The 21,175-nt window shown below is 38.4% G+C and overlaps 2 pseudogenes; one reads left to right on the forward strand and one right to left on the reverse strand.

Moving 5' to 3' along the window:
* Positions 1–1,098: 1,098 nt before the first annotated feature.
* LOC102286953 (olfactory receptor 5W2-like) lies at positions 1,099–2,209 on the reverse strand (annotated as a pseudogene).
* A 7,074-nt stretch (positions 2,210–9,283) lies between these two features.
* On the forward strand, positions 9,284–10,234 carry LOC102265973 (olfactory receptor 1165-like; annotated as a pseudogene).
* Positions 10,235–21,175: the final 10,941 nt, after the last annotated feature.

The raw sequence follows: 21,175 nt of genomic DNA on the forward strand, positions 1-21,175 counted from the left end.
AATACAGACAGAATGCAGAATCCTTGAGCAAAGATTGTTCACAATCTCATACTGTAGGCCATGATTTCACAAACAGGATGATATCAAATAAAGTGATTAAAGGAATTAAATGATTAAAGGAAATGGTTGTCTGTGAACTACAAAAAGGAACATTTAATCAGAGCCTAGAAGGGGAGGAGTTGATGGCTTATTATTAAATAAAACTATGCAATTTACCGAGGCACTTTAAATTGCTTTAAATTTTGGATTTCTAAATTCTAAAAAGGTGTGTGTATGTGTGTGTCTGTATGTTCAGTCACATCTGGCTCTTTGTGATCCCAAAGACCGCAGCCTACCAGGCTCTTCTGTACATGGAATTTTCCAAACAAGAATACTGGAGCAAGTTGCCATTTCCTACTCCAGCAGATCTACCTGACCCAAGGATTGAATCCGAGTCTCCTGCATCTTTTGCATTAGCAGGCAGATTCTTTAGCACTGAGCCACTGGAAATTCCCTTAAAAGGTATACAGCTGCTCAACTCAAGACCTCTGTGTCAAATTATCTTCCTAAAATCATTTCCTTTTCCAAATTATTTTTGAATCTGACAATTAATATCTCCATTCAAGAGAACCTTTCTTCTGCACACTATGTTTTGACATTTGTTCTTAGTTTTTTCACCCGAAGTTTTTATCTATTTTTTAATTAATGAAAGTCTTAAACTTTACTATGAATTGTATGTATGGTTAGTTAATAAATGTCTCTTTATTCATCTAGATTATAAGGTCCATTTTTATACAAACTAATGGATTTTTCAAGAAATGTAAAGCATTTAGAGGCAGACAAAGAAACAGTAAATAGTTGATAAATATTAACATACTTGAAATAATAATACTTGAAGGAATGGATACACACAAAAAACATGATAGAATTTGAAGAACCAGGATTTGCACAGAGAGAGTTTCATAGATAAGGTCAAGACATAATGAAGCATGGCAAGTTTTGAAAACTGCAATAGTTTCCTATGGCTGAATTTTAGTATAGATACTCATTTATTAAATAATTTGATAAAATTATATTTCTTACATATCATACCATGTAATTTTGCAAAAATAATAACTATTATATGTGTACACATATGTATGATATAAATATTTGAAACCATCTTTTATTTTTTAGTTTTTCTAGGGCATTTTTCACATCTTTGTTGCACAGGCTATAAATGAGAGGGTTTAACATGGGAATCATAAGGGTGTAAAACAATAAGGTCATGTTGTCTTCATCTAAAGAGTAAACTGAACTTGGCCTGAAGTACATAAAAAGCAGACTTCCCTGAAAAATTGCCACAGCAGTTAGGTGGGAGGCACAGGTGGAGAAAGCTTTGAACCTCCCCTCAGCAGAGTGGATCTTTCAGACTGCAAGGATGATATAACAGTACAAGATAGGAATCCCTGAAATCAAGCTCAATTCAATAACTCCAAAAACAATAAATACTGTGAATTCATTGACCTGTGTATCAGAGTAGGAAAGAAGGCAGAGTGGAGGTAAGTCACAGAAGAAGTGGTTAATCTCATTTGACCCACAAAAGCAGAAGCAGAATGCTAATGTCATGTGTATCAGAGCATCTGCCATTCCCACCAGGTAAACCCCAGCCATGAGCAGGGACATGCTGGACATGCTGGTCATGCTGACTGCATAGAGCAAGGGGCTGCTGACGGCACTGTACCGGTCATAGGCCATCACTGCCAGCAGGAGACACTCAGAATCTGCAAAGGTACAGGCAATCGAGAATTGTAGGGCACAGCCATAGAACGGGATTGGTTTGTTCTTGGCTGAAAGGTCAACCAACATCTTGGGTCCAATTGTTGTCGAATAGCAGAGGTCACAGAAGGAGAGGTGGCTGAGGAAAAGGTACATTGGTGTTTGCCGCTGGGGATCCATTCTAATCAAAATTATCATTCCAAGTTTCCTAGAAGATTAATAAGATAAACAAGTAGCAACATGGCAAATAAGGTCACTTTCCCTCCCAGATTACTGGTAATCCCCAAGAAAATGAATTCAGTCACAGAGGAGCAATTTTCTATTTTAATTCTTTAATTTTTCTTATCTAAACTTTGACAAAGTGATCAGCAAAACTATAGATGAGCGTATGGACATCTGCAAAATATCTGTAAAGGAGAGCACAGTCTCTTTGTGTAAATGTCACTTTATACTCAGAAAATTACCCAATCATGTACCTACTTTTTGAAGGAACATTGTTACCTACCTGGAAAAATAAAAACAAACACAAAACTATATTACACATTGAAAAAGTTTTATCTAAGTCTGCATGTCATCATGATGTATATAAAATTTTATGAGTTTTTCATTTTCCTAGATTTTTGCTTTCTTATCTATGGAAGTATAATTGGATGAATGTCTCATTCTATGTTCAAAATACCATAGAAGAGACATCAATGTTTGAGAGACCTGGCTGTCAGTTATAGGATTAGGCATTTTCCATCTCTAGAAGTAGTTATTTGGACACAAAAAATCATTACCATTGTCGTTTCTCAAAAACAGCTCAGATAATGTTGGTTTAAAATGATTTTCTATTTGTTCCAGCACGTATCAGCAACTATTCATAATGAAAAGTACTATGTTACTGTCCTAGTCTAGGTTTCCTTCAGCATTTGGTAGACATGAAATAAGTATTATTGATCTTTACTATAGAAATGTGTTGCTGCTTTGACACAGTACTCATTACCAATCTCTGCAGTGCCCTGGTGCCAGGGGATGAATCCCTTGACCAGCCAAAGAAAAATGATACAAAGTGAAAGCAACAGAATTTAACATATGCGTTTGCATTTCTTTGATTTTAAATTGGCTTTCATATTTTAAAAAAAAGAAAATGTGATGAGGTATAATAAACACTTCTGATAAATATAGTCTCCTCCTTGTGTGTATGTATTTGCATGTGTCATGTCTGCATGTATACACATATCTGTTGATATAACAAATAGAATATTGGTGACAGATTTTCTTTAAGTATATATTGGCATATGATTTACACAGAATTGTTTGCACATATTGTTATTTATAGTGTGGTATCTAAATTATTTTTTCAATAAAATTTTAAGAAAAACTAAAATGTATGCATATACTTCCTCAATGACAAAGAGTAAAGGAACAGCAGGCATCAATAAAAGAGAGATGAGCCAGGAAAACATACATGGGGGACCCCAATAATGAGCTGGTGGTGATGGTGACCAAGGTGAGCACATTCCCTATCATAGAGACAACGTAGATGACCAGAAACACAGCAAATATGACTTTCTGTAGCTTCAGATTCTGTGTGAGTCCCAGTAGAATAAACTCTGTCACATTATTCCTTTTCTCCATGTATTTCATATTATAGTTAATTACATTACATGAAAAAATGTCATTTTTTCATAATGCAACCTTGAACTCATTGTCTCTGGTAACAAATACCTAAATTCTATTGAGTTCTGTATCCTTATGAGTTTATTTGTGATTAAAAAAAAAAGAGTTTCTGATATTTTGAAAAATTACTCAAATTCTTTCCCTGGAGAAGATAATGCTTAGAATCATGAGGAACTTAGTGAACACAGAGGCAAGAGGAGATCTGTGTACACTGAATCATGTGAGATGACTTAGGGCCTTAGAAGCTGTAGGTCTCATGTGTAGTGGCAACTAAGCCTGAAAAAAGAAATATAAAATGGATGCAAGGGCTATACATTCAAAGTTAAAGAGTTTTCCTTTTAATCTTAGAAAATGAGAAACCACGGAAAGTAACTGGAATATTAGTGGAAGAATGAAGAAGCATTTGAGAAAGAAGGAATGCTGGATGTAACTCTAATAGAGGTTGTGTGTGACTTGTATGAAGCAGGTTGAGGTTCAGGCAAGTGAAGGAGGACAGATAAGGGAACCCCAGGGCCAGACTAATTGTAGTAGTTGGCATAAATTTTACAGAGCATTGTTGATGAGAAGGAAATGAAAGGACACAGTTACTGTAATCGAACGATCAGTGTTTTGCCTGATTCCAGTAAATTTATAATGCTAGCAAACATATTTTCAATGACTGACATCATTATGGCATGATAGCAACTTATGTGGATAGTATTATTTCATTTTTTGCACAGGCTTAAAAATTGTAAAGACTAATTTTTAGTCATAACAATAATTATTAACTAAAACTTAATGAATACTGACTATGCTTCAAATTTTTAACTCTGCTCTAAATTATGTCATAACAGTATGCTTGGGGCTGGTGCACTTGGATGACCCAGAGGGATGGTATGGGGAGGAGGTGGCAGGGGGTTCAGGATGAGAAGCACATGTACACCCGTGGCAGATTCATGTTGATGTACGGCAAAATCAATACAATATTGTAAAGTAATTAACTTCCAATTAAAATAAATAAATTTAATTAAAAAAAACAATGTTTAACTAGTAAACTCTTTTGATATGACCATGATGACTTGAATTACTTCAATAACTTTAGAGGCAAGTGTATATGAAGCAAATACAACAGACACAAAGGAACATCCACATATACACACACAATATAGCTTTTTTGAATCCTCAAATATTAATTAATTAATGAGTTTTAGCAAGCTCCAGGAGATGGTTGAGGACAGGGAAGCCTGGCATGCTGCAGTCCATGGGGTCACAAAGAGTTGGACGTGACTGAGAGACTGAACAACAGCAACAATGACATATGGTGCTGCTTTCTTTGTAGATCCATTTTATTTTTATGTTCCCTTAGCCTTTTTGTTCTCTCTCCAATTTCCCTATAAAATATAATCTCACAGATTCTTCTGCAAAATGTTGAAAATCACAATCCCAGTGTTTAAGTATATTGTTTTGAGAATCAGAAAGACCAGATGAGAATCTTGCTTTCCCCTATTTACAACTTCTTGATCTGGGGTACATTTCTTTGCAGCTTCCATCCTTGTTTCCTCTAATCAAGACAGAACAATAGTGTCTACGTCACAGGTTGTTATAAAAAGAGATTCAGGAAACATGTATGAATATATCCACCACACTGTGGAGAACGCATAAAGGCATTTCATTTGTTCTTCTATTTATGGACACAGCAGTAGGAAGAATTGATGTTTTGTGCAATAATACAAATAAATTAATCTATTAAACTGAGGAAGAGTCATTTCCAATTTTACTTTTAATGAAGTCACAGAGACCCTTATTATGCACAGCAGTTGATCCCAGGAAATGTTCTTCACATTCATGTTTGAACTAAACAAGTGATGATTTATATCACTTAATATTTACATTTATTTACATGTGTATAAATTATATTTGAGTTTTATTTTCATTCACATGATTAGTCTTCATTATTAAAAGAAGTATCTCATGGCCAAAGAATTATATCTGATATTTAGCTAGATCTTAAAAATTTCTTAAATTCTATGAGCCATAATTTTTTCATTTGTAAAATTATGTTAGTGATAATTACAAACTACCTTTGAAAAATGGGGTGAAGTTAAAATGCTCTATTACTATATTTGAAAACGGTTGAAACACAATGATTACTGTATACAGAAAATCACAATTTCTATGATCGACACTATCAAAAAACTTACCTTCTGGTCTTAGATGATATTAGTGATTTTCAAAATGTTCAGATCTAATTCCAATTTCAAATTATCCTGCCTCGTCTTGGGATATGTAGCTTTCGGTATGAAAGATATGACATATTCCAAAAGACCCAGTTCAGATTATTCATAGTAGAAATATAATCCTTTTTATAAGTCTAAGTCTTTTCTTCTAGCCTCAGTTCAGTTCAGTTCAGTTCATTTGCTCAGTCATGTCCAACTCTTTGCGACTTCATGAATTGCAGTAAGCCAGGCCTCCCTGTCCATCACCAACTCCCGGAGTTCACCCAGACTCACGTCCATCGCATCAGTGATGCCATCCAGCCATCTCATCCTCTGTCATCCCCTTCTCCTCTTGCCCCCAATCCCTCCCAATCAGAGTCCAATGAGTCCCAGCATGAGGTCAGAGTCTTTTCCAATCAGTCTTACAAAGAAATCCCAGGCCTGATCTCCTTCAGAATGGACTGGTTGGCCAGTCCAAGGACTCTCAAGAGTCTTTCAACACCACAGTTCAAAGCATCAGTCTTCTTCACAGTCCAACTCTCACAAGAAATCCCAGGCCTGATCTCCTTCAGAATGGACTAGGTTGGATCTCCTTGCAGTCCAAGGGACTCTCAAGAGTCTTCTCAAACACCACAGTTCTGCAGTCAATTCCATACAGTGATTTTCACAGTCCATGTGGTGATCACAGGAAATGGGAGAAAATGAGGTATGGGTTCTTTTGATTGTCCTGGGGAGCTTGCAGTAGGAAGTGACAAAATTCTGGGCATCAACACTTTGGCAAATATTACTTTGAAAGAAGTTGAAATATCTTATGGTAGCCCTAAAAGAATCTTCATTTTTATTAAGCCACTAGGAAAGTTCCCTAAATTTCTCAGTGGGAAAACTGTGTGTCAGGGACTATATAGTCCTCAACATCATAAAATAATTTTCTTTATCACATGATCTGTGGCATTCTGCAATATTGTTGGCATTCCAGTCTATTTTGATATTTTCCCCAGTTGCTTGTTGGTGTCTGTTAAGATACAGTCTGATTTTGTATCAGACAAATGAAACACTTCTCCCTTTGAAAAACTTTTTTCAACAATCTGTCTTTAATAAATTAACAATTTATTTTAATATCTCTCTGGCTTAGACTCTTGAACCTCAACATTTCTCCTGACAAATATTGTCCTGTAGTTTAACTTGTCTTTCTTCTAATTTTTCTTTTGTTTTTCTTTCTCACTGTACTTGTTGTAGTTGTTTAAAAAATAACAAATTCTGTAAATAAAACTATTTAGTCATTTATTCTTTAAATGAGTATTTGGCACTTACCACTTTCACAAATCTTTAAATCTGAATTTGAAATAATTGTTTTTTTAACAAAAAAGATGCCATATCACAAATAATTAAGACATCCATTTTTTAAAATGTATTTACATAACACAATCCCAACCTCTCTGTGGGAGCATGCACAATCAGGGCTTCTCTACCTAGAAGCACTGTCAAAGCTTATGAAATTAAGTCTTCAAGCTTTAACTAAACTACATATTGGAGGATAAAAACACTGTTTCGATCCCTGGTCTGGGAAGATCCCACATGTCACGTGGCAACTAAGCCTGTGCACCATGACTACCGAGCCTGTGTTCTGGAGCCATGAGCCAAAAATAAATAAATAAATATTTTTTAAAAGAAACAAGTTAGTATCATATACACAGTTCTTGCTTTAACTAAAACTAGCATGCAATTCTGAACAAAATTTGGAAGAAAGGAATTTAGAATTACAAAGTAATACTCTATAGAATTAATAAACTTGTTGCACTAATTATCTTTGGTCTACATGGACTTCAACTATCTTTATCATTTATATTTGATTTACTGATAAAAAGCATACTAAGAAATCTGTAAAATAGCAAAAAAGTAAAATACCAAAAACCTTCTATTTCAAGTGATTCTCTTTTAAAATGCTCCTTTGATTGGATTTATAAGCATATTTGTTGATTCCATCCCTGACAAAGCTTCAGTTGAAATATCAGGCCAACTGCATTGATGTGGTGACAACAGATGCTCAAACAAGTAAGCAGATATTTTCTTTATTTCTTAGCCTTATATTAAAAATAGCTTACACTTATAAATGGGAACCTCAATTAGCTGCTGAGTTATAGGTTGCCCATTTGGCTAAATCTTCCAAAATTAGCTGCACCAGAATTGTCAATCCCTTTGAATAATTTGTGTAATCTTTGTTTTCCAACACCCCTACATATGTGTATATCATTTCCGACACAGGAAACTCTGTGTGTGTGTGTGTGTGTGTGTGTGTGTGTGTGTGTTCAGTTGTGTCTGACTTTTTGAGACCCCCTAGACTGTAGCCCTCCAGGCTCCTCTGTCCATTGAATTGTCCAGGCAAGAATACTGGAGTGGTTGCAATTTCTTCCTCCAAATAAACTATGTAGTATCATCTTATTGGGTCAATATTTTATATGGCCTTTTTTTTTCTTTCTTGATATGTGACATAAAGGAGTAGGTGCAGTGATCACATGGATGAATTAAAAATATTAGTGCTAAATCCCATGGACAGAGGAACTTGGTGGGCTACAGTCCATGGGGTCACAAAGAGTCCAACACGACTGAAACTACTTAGCATGCACAAACACCTCTGTATGTAGGTGAATTATTTTTAAAAACATCAGCAGTAGGTCAATGACAAAAGAAATCATACTGTAAATTACACTGCTGCAAGTTGCAGAATATAAAATCAACACACAGAAATCCCTTGCATTCCTATACACTAATAATGAGAAAATAGAAAGAGAAATTAAGGAAACAATTCCATTCACCATTGCAATTTCTTGGCTGTTGCAAAAATAACAGATTATATTTTTTGCTATTATTATTAACTATATTTTGCAAGAATCATCAACTTTTGATTAAAGGACTGGAAACGTTTAAACAAAATTTCAATTTTGATACAAAATGTGTATGCAGCATATTAGTGTTAGCAAGGAATCCATCATAGAATACACCAAGGATATCTGGCATTTGGTGAGTTGATTTAACCTAGGATCATCCTTTCACTCTGATCTGAGGGATATGGAATCCAGAAGATTTTTGGCAGAGGAAACCTATATGAACTGAAAACAGCAATATACAGGTTAAATTCTAATTCTACTTTTATTAGTCCCAGGATCATCATGCATGTGCAGTTATATGTTTAACCCCAGAGAAATTTACTATTCTATTTTTCTTTATGTGTTAAAAATGTTTAATCTTTCCCAGGCCAATTCTGCTGTTATCATATGACTGCCATAACCCAATCAATGATTTGTCTAGTTTTTTCTTTTTTTATTTCCTTCTATGTAGCCTGTGTTCTCATATAATTATATTCTATCTTGGGGATATTTAGTACTCTAAACATTATACTCATTCAGGAATCATTTATATATAATACTACTATTGATAAATACTATTCTTTCTTATTTTCCAGATAAAGAAACTAAAGTTCTAAAGGATAAAGCTAATTTCCCATAATCAAATTTACTCAAGTTGTTAAGCAAAGACTTCAACCTGACACTTCAGAACATTCCTGGGTATACACTGATCACACTGCTTCACTAGCTTAGGTTGAGCAATCTTGAGCTTCTTTCACTCCACCTTCTCATGTTTTGTTGCTCAATTTTAATTCTTCTTTATTTCTATCTTTTAAATCAAGATCCATGGTTCTGAGTGAAGGAAATCAGAGCTCTGTGACCATGTTCATCCTCTTGGGCTTCTCAGAATACCCACACCTCCTGGAACCCCTTTTTCTGATGTTCTTGACCATTTACACAGTCACTCTGGTGGGGAATCTTGGCATAATAGTGATCATAAGGACAAGTCTTAAACTCCACACACCCATGTACTTTTTTCTTAGCCATCTATCCTTTTTGGATATTTGTTCTTCCAGTGTATTTACACCCAAACTCCTAGGTATCTTGGTAGTGGAAGACAGAGTTATCTCTTTCAAAGGATGCATGGCACAGTTTTTCTTTGGCTGTGCATTTGTGATTATGGAGATGTCTATGCTAGCAGCGATGGCCTATGACAGGTTTGCGGCTGTTTGTAACCCCTTGCTCTACACAGTTGCTATATCTCCTAAGCTCTGCAGCCTCCTGTTCGCTGGGACTTACATGTGGGGTGGAATGTGTTCCTTGACAATCACATGTTCTCTTTTGGAGCTGTCCTTCTCCAGTTCTAATGTCATACATCACGTTGGCTGTGAGTATTCTGCCATCATCTCTGCTTCCTGTTCTGACACCCATTTCAGTCAACTGATGCATTTCATCATTTCTACACTCAATGAGATTTGTGTAGCCTCCTGGTTATCCTCACTTCCTGTTTTCATAGTTGTCACAATCATCAAGATGCCTTCAGCTGCTGGACTCTGAAAAGCCGTCTCCACCTGTGCCTCCCACCTGAGCACCGTCACCATTCTCCATGGGACTGTTCTGTTCCTTTATTGTGTACCCAACTCCAAAAGCTCATAGCTCCTCGTCAAAGTAGCCACTGTGCTTTTTACTGTCATGATTCCTATGCTGAACCCTCTTATCTACAGCCTTAGGAATAAAGATGTGAAAGAGACAGTCAGGAGTTTGATAACTATGAAACTGCTTTCTCCCTCAATATAATTCAGAAGTCCAATAGGACTGAAAAACCACTTGAATTAAAGTCAAGCTGTGTATAACTCAAATAAATATGTTTATGTTCATATTATGCCTAATAATTTTCTTATATATTTCTGATGCTAGTTAACCTTTAAGTAAATATATGATTATGTTTCAAATAAATTGTATATTGCACTTTACTTTTTTTTTTGATGATCAGGATGAGCTACAATTATTTCTGTGTTAATATAGAAATAATACATTATGGAAGTCACAGCGATGAAAAGATATATATTGTTAGAGACTCACTCCTCATGCTACAGTTTATGTTGTGATTTGTAACACTGCTGCAAGCACAGATGATAACTCTGTTTAGTGTCAGGGTTAAGGTTAGGGTTAGGGTTAAATTTGCACTCAGGTTCTCATAACTAACTCTTTTGATTCAATTCTATAAAATGCAACTTTTAGCTTGTCTCAGAACTTTATTTTACTCCAGGTAAAATGAGGATTTTTGAGTTTGCATTATAAAAATATTACCTGATTTTAAGCAAGAAGATCCTGAAAATAATAGCTAGTCTCTGTATGCATCACTAACTTTTTGAATGCAAGTATAATATAGTTCAATAAAAGGTGTTTAAGATGATACTGAATACTGAGAAAAAGTTAAATGTATTTCTAATGAGATATAATGATTACTCAGTGATAAAGCCCAAGTTACATACTCATTTATGTCTCAGGTTTGCACTCATAATCCAAAGAAGAAGAAATGCTCTTTATCAATAATGAAATATGAAAAAAATTATAATAGATTAACAGAGATGTTTTTGAATAACTGGACCTAATCATGAATCTACCTCATTTGGTTTAATAAGTCTTTCTTATATTCCTTTGAAGTACCTGCCATTACCACATATTCTTTATGATAACTTTGAAGTAAATCTCACTATCCATTAGAGCAACTTCTGACATCTTTTCTTCCCTGTAAGTGAATCCTGTTTATCCTTGACTGTTTCATTTTCATACAGACTTCAGTATTTATTTTCTTCATTCTTTTAAACCCTGAGACCCTTAGGGGCTGTAAAACTTAACATCACTTGTTCTTTAGCTCTGTGTGTTCAAGCATGTTTGACTGTAGCCATGCCCTCTCTGCTTCATTCATCTATACTCCTTCATAATGATAAGATCACATTAGCTGGTTTTTATTTTACCATTGTTTTAATTTATTGACTTTTATTTTTTATTTTTTCTGCTGTCAAAGAGAGACAACAAAAGCATGTTATATACAGCATGACATATTGAGATCTTATCTCTTTCCCAACCAGGGATAAAGCCTGTGCTCCCTGCAGTGGAAGCAAAGAATCTTAACCCCTGGACCACCAGGGAAATCCCACCATTGTTTTTATTGATGTGACTTTGCCATTTGATTTATTTCTGTCCATGGGATTTTTATCAAAGTGAAAGTGAAGTCGCTCAGTCGTGTCCGACTCGCAACCCCATGGACGGTAGCCTACCAGGCTCCAAGATCCATGGGATTTTCCAGGCAAGAATACTGGAGTGGGCTGCCATTTCCTTCTCCAGGGGATCTTCCCAACCCAGGGATTGAACCTGGGTCTTCTGCATAACAGACAGACGCTTTACCGTCTGAGCCACTAGAGTGATCCTATTAAAACAAAGGGAAGATATATCATTCTTGCAATTTACAGTTCTAGGAAAATAATTTGGTTACATACAAAACTCATTCCACTCTGAATGGATGACTTTTCTCAACTCACACTTATTAAAATTCTTATTAGCTATAGAAACTTTAAGTAATCCTCATATTAACTACTGAAATTACTGTGATTAATTTTAAAATACTTTGGCTGTAATACTATGTGTATATCTAAACTAACATCTTCCCAAGAATGTATAAATCCAAAGGCAATCCCCTAGAGTTTTAATTGAAAAGTTCATGCTTCCTAGATGGCTGTGACAAATATTTCTAGTATCCATGTGTTCAATAGAAATTGACCGATCCCTGATAAGAGTGCTGTCTTGTAGGTCTTCATAGAACTGTTCAACTTCAGCTTCTTGAGCGTTACTGGTTGGGGCATAGACTTGGATTACTGTGATATTGAATGGCTTGCCTTGGAAACAAACAGAGATCATTCTGTCCTTTTTGAGATTGCATCCAAGTACTGCATTTCGGACTCTTTTGTTGACCATGATGGCTACTCCATTTCTTCTAAGGGATTGCTGCCCACAGTAGTAGATATAATGGTCATCTGAGTTAAATTCACCCATTCCAGTCCATTTTAGTTCGCTGATTCCTAGAATGTCGATGTTCACTCTTGCCATCTCCTGTTTGACCACTTTTAATTTGCCTTGATTCATGGACCTAACATTCCAGGTTCCTATGCAATATTGCTCTTTACAGCATTGGACCTTGCTTCTATCACCAGTCACATCCACAGCTGGGTATTCTTTTTGCTTAGGCTCCATCCCTTCATTCTTTCTGGAGTTATTTCTCCACTGATCTCCAGTAGCATATTGGGCACCTACCGACCTGGGGAGTTCCTCTTTCAGTATCCTATCATTTTGCCTTTTCATAGTGTTAATGGGGTTCTCAAGGCAAGAATACTGAAGTGGTTTGCCATTCCCTTCTCCAGTGGACCATATTCTGTCAGACCTCTCCACCATGACCCACCCATCTTGGGTGGCCCCACACGGCATGGCTTAGTTTCACTGAGTTAGACAAGGCTGTGGTCCATGTGGTTAGACTGACTACTTTTCTGTGATTATGGTTTCAGTGTGTCCTCTGATGCCCTCTCACAACACCTACCATCTTACTTGGGTTTCTTTTACCTTGGACGTGGGGTATCTCTTCACAGCTCTTCCAGCAAAGCACAGCTGCTGCTCCTTACCTTGGACAAGGGGTATCTCCTCACGGCCGCCCCTCCTGACCTTGAACGTTATCCCCTATAATGAACCTTTTTCATTATATGGGACTGGAATGCAAAAGTAGGAAGTCAAGAAACACCTGGGGTAACAGGCAAATTTGGCCTTGGAATATGGAATGAAGCAGTGCAAAAGCCAAAAAGAGTTTTGCCAAGAGAACGCACTGATCATAGCAAACACCCTCTTCCAACAACACAAGAGAAGACTCTACACATGGACATCACCAGATGGTCAACCGAAATCAGATTGATTATATTCTTTGCAGCCAAAGATGGAGAAGCTCTATACAGTCAGCAAAAACAAGACCAGGAGCTGACTGTGACTCAGATGATGAACTCCTTGTTGCCAAATTCAGACTTAAACAGAAGAAAGTAGGGAAAACCACTAGACCATTCATGTATGAACTAAATCAAAGCGCTTATTATTATACAGTGGAAGTGAGAAATAGATTTAAGGGACTAGATCTGATAGATAGTCTGATGAACTATGGATGGAGGTTCGTGACACTGTACAGGAGACAGGGATCAAGACCATCCCCATGCAAAAAAAAAATGCAAAAAAGCAAAATGGCTGTCTGGGGAGACCTTACAAATATCTGTGAAAAGAAGAGAAGTGAAAAGCAAAGGAGAAAAGGAAAGATATAAGCATCTGAATGCAGAGTTCCAAAGAATAGCAAGAAGAGATAAGAAAGCCTTCCTCAGAGATCAATGCAAAGAAATAGAGGAAAACAACAGAATGGGGAAGACTAGAGATCTCTTCAAGAAAATTAGAGATACGAAGGGAACATTTCATGTGAAGATGGGCTCGGTAAAGGACAGAAATGGTATGGACCTAACAGAAGCAAAAGATATTAAGAAGAGGTGGCAAGAATACACAGAACTATACAAAAAAGATCTTCATGACCCAGATAATCACGATGGTATGATCACTCACCTAGAGCCAGACATCCTGGAATGTGAAGTCAAGTGGGCCTTTGTTCATCACTATGAACAAAGCTAGTGGAGGTGATGGAATTTCAGTTGAGCTATTTCAAATCCTGAAAGATAATACTGTGAAAGTGCTGCACTCAATATGCCAGCAAATTTGGAAAACTCAGCAGTGGCCACAGGACTGGAAAAAGGTCAGTTTTCATTCCAACCCCAAAGAAAGGCAATGCCAAAGAATGCTCAAACTGCCGCACAATTGCACTCATCTCACATGCTAGTAAAGTAATGCTCAAAATTCTCCAAGCCAGGCTTCAGCAATACGTGAACCGTGAACTTGCAGATGTTCAAGCTGGTTTTAGAAAAGGCAGAGGAACCAGAGATCAAATTGCCAACATCTGCTGGATCATGGAAAAAGCAAAAGAATTCCAGGAAATTCTACTTCTGCTTTATTGACTATGCCAAAGCCTTTGACTGTGTGGATTGCCGGGAGCCAGCACGGGAGTTCCCACCCATGACATGGTCATGCGGGAGAGCCCTGACTGGCAAGGCGAGTCAGGGCTCTAGGACCCCCCACAGGATCTGCCTGAGCGTGTACCCCAAAACCAGAATCTGTCTGTTTCACTATTTTACGACTTTCACCAACTCCTCTGACATTAACGGGGGGCTATCCCTGACCACTTTTCTCTGAAGGAAATCAACTTAGAGCTCTATTAATTAGCCTCTTGGGCATAATAGGAGTGTTTCAATCCAAACCCCTCAGATGGCTTTCTAACTTGCCTGACAGGTTTACCCAGACTCCTACAGCTATGCATACGATTGTTTACAGTCTCCCAACCGCACGACAAGCTTAAGATATTCAAATAGTATAGAGCCTCTCGGAGAGTTAGAAATTGTTAGAAAAGAACTAGTAGAAGATTTCATTGTTGAGCCAATGCTTGCTGCCACATCCCCTGTATTGTATCCTTGGAAGTGTATTAATTAATATAGTTGGTATATAGAAAAAATAAGTAGTGGCCTTGGTGTTAACAACTTTAGACCCTTAAGGTAATGAATTCTTTCCTTTGTTGTAAGCCCACTGCGTCTTTGCCCTATAGGAATGCAACTTTATCTAACACCTTCGGAGGATGCCTCCAAACCTTAAAATAATTACTCTTAGAGAAAATAAGTCTTATGTTTGACAAACCTTTATCAGGGTCATAAAATGTTAACAGGCCTTCTGGCCAGAAGATGATGTAAATCACCTAAACCATTTGTATACGATAAGTTTGCAGAAAAGAAAGCCTGGTCTCGATAAGGATCAAAGACTGCTGACTTTGCATGATTTCACACCCCCTATTATCCTCTATGCACAACTTAAGGTATATAAGCTCCCTTTGAAAATAAAGCCACGGGCGTTGCTCAAAGCTTGGTCTCCACGTGTAGTTCTTTCTTGCTTCCTTTTCTCTCCTTTTCTTCTCTGTTCTTCCTTCAGGGTGACTGATCGGAGCGTGGGGGCTCTCTGAGACCACTTACTTGCCTGGGCTTCTAAGACCCACTTGAGAAGGTGCCTAAGGTGGGGACACCTTTCCACTATTTGAGAGGGCGCCTGCGGCCTCCGTGGTCAGAGCAACCTGATGTCACAGGTTTTATTGGCTTTCCGCATAAACCAGTTAGGTCACCTCTGTCTTCTTCCTTTTATCTATCCTTTAATCACCTACGCCATCCGCCTGAGGGAATCCCTGGATCCAACTGGGGCTAGACCCCGGTAGTGGATCACAAAACTGGAGAATTCTGAAAGAAAAGGGAATACCAGACCACCTGACCTGCCTATTGAGAAACCTGTATGCAGGTCAGGAAGCAACCGTTAGAACTGGACATGGAACAATACACTGGTTCCAAATAGGAAAAAGAGTATGTCAAGGCTGTATATTGTCACTCTGCTTATTTAACTTACATGCAGAGTACAGCATGAGAAACGCTGGGCTGGAAGAAGCACAAGCTGGAATCAAGATTGCTGGGAGAAATATCAATAAGCTCAGATATGCAGATGATGCCACGCTTATGGCAGAAAGTGAAGAGGAACTCAAAAGCCTCTTGATGAAAGTGAAAGAGGAGAGTGAAAAAGTTGGCTTAAAGCTCAACATTCAGAAAACGAAGATCATGGTATCTGGTCCCATCACTTCATGGGAAATAGATGGGGAAACAGTGGAAACAGTGTCAGACTTTATTTTGGGGGGACTCCAAAATCACTGCAGATGGTGATTGTAGCCATAAAATTAAAAGACGCTTACTCCTTGGAAGGAAAGTTATGACCAACCTAGATAGCATATTCAAAAGCAGAGACATTCCTTTGCCAACAAAGGTCCATCTAGTCTAGGCTATGGTTTTTCCAGTGGTCATGTACGGATGTGAGAGTTGGACCATGAAGAAATCTGAGCGCTGAAGAATTGATGCTTTTGAACTGTTGTATTGGATAAGACTCTCGAGAGTCCCTTGGACTGCAAGGAGATCCAACCAGTCCATTCTTAAGGAGATCAGCCCTGGGATTTCTTTGGAAGGACTGATGCTAAAGCTGAAACTCCAATACTTTAGCCACCTCATGTGAAGAGTTGACTCATTGGAAAAGACCGTGATGCTGGGAGGGATTGGGGGCAGGAGGAGAAGGGGATGACAGAGGATGAGATGGCTGTATGGCATCACCGACTCCATGGACATGAGTTTGGGTGGATTCCAGGAGTTGGTGATGGACAGGGAGGCCTGGCATGCTGCAATTCATGGGTTTGCAAGGAGTCGGACACAACTGAGTGACTGAACTAAATGGCGGAGAGTTCTGACAATGTGTGTTCCACTGGAAAGGGAATGGAAACCACTTCAGCATTCTTACCTTGAGAACCCTGTAAACAGTATGGAAAGGAAAAAAGATATGACACTGAAAGATGAATTTCCCAGGTTGGTAGGTGCCCAATATGCTACTGAAGAGTGAAGAAATAGCTCCAGAAGGAATGAAGAGGCTGAGCCAAAGTGGAAACAACACTCATCTGTGGGTGTGTCTGGTGGTGAAAGTAAAGTCCGATGCTGTAATGAACAATACTGCATAGGAACCTGGAATGTTAGGTCCATGAATCAAGGTAAATTAGAAGTGGTCAAACAGGAGATGGCAAGAGTGAACACTGACATTTTAGTAATCAGTGAACTAAAATGGATAGCAATGGGTAAATTTAATTCAGATGATCATTATATCTATTACTGTGAGCAAGAATCCCTTAGAAGAAATGGAGTAGCCCTCATAGTCAACAAAAGAGTCTGAAATGCAGTACTTGGGTGCACTCTCAAAAATGACAGATCTCCATTTGTTTCCAAGGCAAACCATTCAATATCACAATAATCCAAGGCTATGCTCCAACCACTAATGCCAAAGAAGCTGAAATTGAATCGTTCTATTATTACCTCCAAGACCTTCTAGAACTAACACACCCAATATATGTCCTTTTCATCATAGGGGACTGGAATGCAAAAGTAGGAAGTCAAGAGATACCTGGATTAACAGGTAAGTTTGGTCTTTGAGTACGAAATGAAGCGGGACAGAGTCTAACAGAGTTTTGCCAAGAGAATGCAGTGGTCATAGCAAACACCCTCTTCCAACAACATAAGAGATGACTCTACACATGGACATCACCAGATGGTCAATACCAAAATCAGATTGATTACATTCTTTGCAGCCAAAGATGGAGAAGCTCTATATAGGCAGCAGAAACAAGATTGGGAGATGACTGTGGCTCAAATCATGAACTCTTTATTGCAAAATTCAGACTTAAACTGAAGAAAGTAGGGGAAATCACAAGGCCATTCAGTCAGTTCAGTCGCTCAGTCGTGTCCAACTCTTTGCAACCCCATGAATCACAGCACGCCAGGCCTCCCTGTCCATCACCAACTCCCGGAGTTCACTCAGACTCACGTTCATCGAATCAGTGATGCCATCCAGCCATCTCATCCTCTGTCATCCCCTTCTCCTTCTGCCCCCAATCCCTCCCAGCATCAGAGTCTTTTCCAATGAGTCAACTCTTCGCATGAGGTGGCCAGGGTACTGGAGTTTCAGCTTTAGCATCAGTCCTTCCAAAGAAATCCCAAGGCTGATCTCCTTCAGAATGGACTGGTTAGATCTCCTTGCAGTTTAAGGGACTCTCAAGAGTCTTCTCCACACAACAGTTCAAAAGCATCAATTCTTCAGTGCTCAGATTTCTTCACAGTCAACTCTCACATCCATACATGACCACAGGAAAAACCATAGCCTTGACTAGACAGACCTTTGTTGGCAAAGTAATGTCTCTGCTTTTGAACTTGCTATCTAGGTTGGTCATAACTTTCCTTCCAAGGAGTAAGCGTCTTTTAATTTCATGGCTGCAGTCACCATCTGCAGTGATTTTGGAGCCCCCCAAAAATAGAGCCTGACACTGTTTCCACTGTTTCCCCATCTATTTCCCATGAAGTGTTGGGACCAGATGCCATGATCTTCGTTTTCTGAATGTTGAGCTTTAAGCCAACTTTTTCACTCTCCACTTTCACTTTCAGCAAGAGGCTTTTTGGTTTTTCTTCACTTTCTGCCATAAGGGTGGTGTCATCTGCATATCTGAGCTTATTGATATTTCTCCCGGCAATCTTGATTCCAGCTTGTGCTTCTTCCAGCCCAGGTTTTCTCATGATGTACTCTGCATAGAAGTTAAATAAGCAGGGTGACAATATACAACCTTGACGTACTCCTTTTCCTATTTGGAACCAGTCTGTTGTTCCATGGCCAGTTCTAACTGTTGCTTCCTGACCTACATGCAGATATTTCAAGAGGCAGGTCAGGTGGTCTGGTATTGCCATCTCTTTCAGAATTTTCCACAGTTTGTTGTGATCCACACAGTCAAAGGCTTTGGCATAGTCAATAAAGCAGAAATAGATGTTTTTCTGGAACTCTCTTGCTTTTTCCATGATCCAGCGGACGTTGGCAATTTGATCTCTGGTTCCTCTGCCTTTTCTAAAACCAGCTTGAACATCAGGAAGTTCACGGTTCACATATTGCTGAAGCCTGGCTTGGAGAATTTTGACCATTACTTTACTGGCATGTGAGATGAGTGCAGTTGTGCAGTAGTTTGAGCATTCTTTGGCATTGCCTTTCTTTGGGATTGGAATGAAAACTGATCTTTTCCAGTCCTGTGGCCACTGCTGAGTTTTCCAAATTTGCTGGCATACTGAGTGCAGCACTTTCACAGCATCATCTTTAAAGATTTGAAATAGCTCAACTGGAATTCCATCACCTCCACTAGCTTTGTTCATAGTGATGCTTTCTAAGGTCCACTTGACTTCACATCCCAGGGTGTCTGGCTCTAGGTCAGTGATCACATCATCATGATTATCTGGGTTGTGAAGATCTTTTTTGTACAGTTCTTCTGTGTATTCTTGCCACCTCTTCTTAATATCTTCTACTTCTGTTAGGTCCATACCATTTCTGTCCTTTATCGAGCCCATCTTTGCATGAAATGTTCCCTTCGTATCTCTAATTTTCTTGAAGAGATCCCTAGTCTTTCCCATTCTGTTGTTTTCCTCTATTTCTTTGCATTGATCACTGAGGAAGGCTTTCTTATCTCTTCTTGCTATTCTTTTGAACTCTGCATTCAAATGCTTATATCTTTCCTTTTCTCCTTTGCTTTTCGCTTCTCTTCTTTTCACAGCTATTTGTAAAACCTCCCCAGACAGCCGTTTTGCTTTTTTGCATTTCTTTTGCATGGGGATGGTCTTGATCCCTGTCTTCTCTACAGTGTCAGGAACCTCATTCCATAGTTCATCAGGCACTCTACCTAAATCAAATCTCTTATGATTGATTATACAGTGGAAGTGACAAATCAATTCAAGGGATTAGATCTGATAGACAGATTGCCTAAAGAACTATAAATGGAGGTCTGTAATATAAAGGAGGCAGTGATCAAAATCATCCCCATGAAAACTTCCATAAGACCCAGCAATCCCACTCCTGTGTATATACCCTGAGAAAACCATAATTCAAAGAGATATGCAGCACTATTGACAATAGCCAGGACATTGGAGCAACCTAGATGTACACTGACAGATGAATGGATAAAGAAGGTGTGGTACATATATATAATTGAATATTGCTCAGTCATAGAAAGTAATGCATTTGTATCAGTTCTAATTAGGTGGATGAATCTAGAGTGAAGTGCTATATAGAGTGAAGGAAGTCAGAAAGAGAAAAACAAATATTGTATATTAATGCAAATAAAATGGAATCTAGAAAAATAGTACTGATGAATCTATTTGCAGGGCAGGATTAGAGAGGCAGACATGGAGAACAGACTTGTGAACACAGCAGGGGAAGGAGAGGGTGGGGAAAATTGAGAGAGTAGCACTGAATCATTTACATTACCGTGTGCAAAGCAGATCTAATGGGAAGTTGCTGCATAACACAGCTCAGCCCAGTACTCTATGACAACCTAGAGAGGTGGGATGGGGTGGAGAATGGGAGGGAGGTTCAAGAGAGAGGGGACATATGTGCCCTTAGGGTTGATCCACCTTGTTGTGTGGCAGAAACCAATACAACATTATAAAGCAATTATCTTCCAATTAAAAAAATAAAAATAAAAAACACCAAAATCTACATTCCTGAGAAACATTTCCTGTCACAATACAGCTTTTCACCAGATGAACAGACAAAAAAGAGGTACTATCTACTACCACCAAACATTTTGAAACATTAATATGTATGCAGATATACTCTTCTTTAGAATTGTATTTACGCCTGTGAAATAAAACACATTTGTTTGCTTCACAGAGCACTTCTGGTGGGGTGGTCTGATTAGTCTTATACTTTAAAAATAGGCATTGGAGTGTCAGGTTCCTTATGCTCTCCTGCTTTCCCATTCTTAGATATGACTTCTGCACCCTTCCAAGGATGAAAGATGGAGAAGGAAATGGCAACCCATTCCAGTATCCTTGCCTGGAAAATCCCATGGACAGAGGAGCCTAGGGGACTGCAGTCCATGGGGTCACAAAGAGTTGGGCATGACTGAGGGACTAACACAAAGGATGAAAGTAGTGGAAACAAAAGACTGAACACTTGTTGACA

This window comes from Bos mutus, chromosome 16, assembly GCF_027580195.1.
Source record: "Bos mutus isolate GX-2022 chromosome 16, NWIPB_WYAK_1.1, whole genome shotgun sequence".
Lineage (NCBI taxonomy): Eukaryota > Metazoa > Chordata > Mammalia > Artiodactyla > Bovidae > Bos > Bos mutus.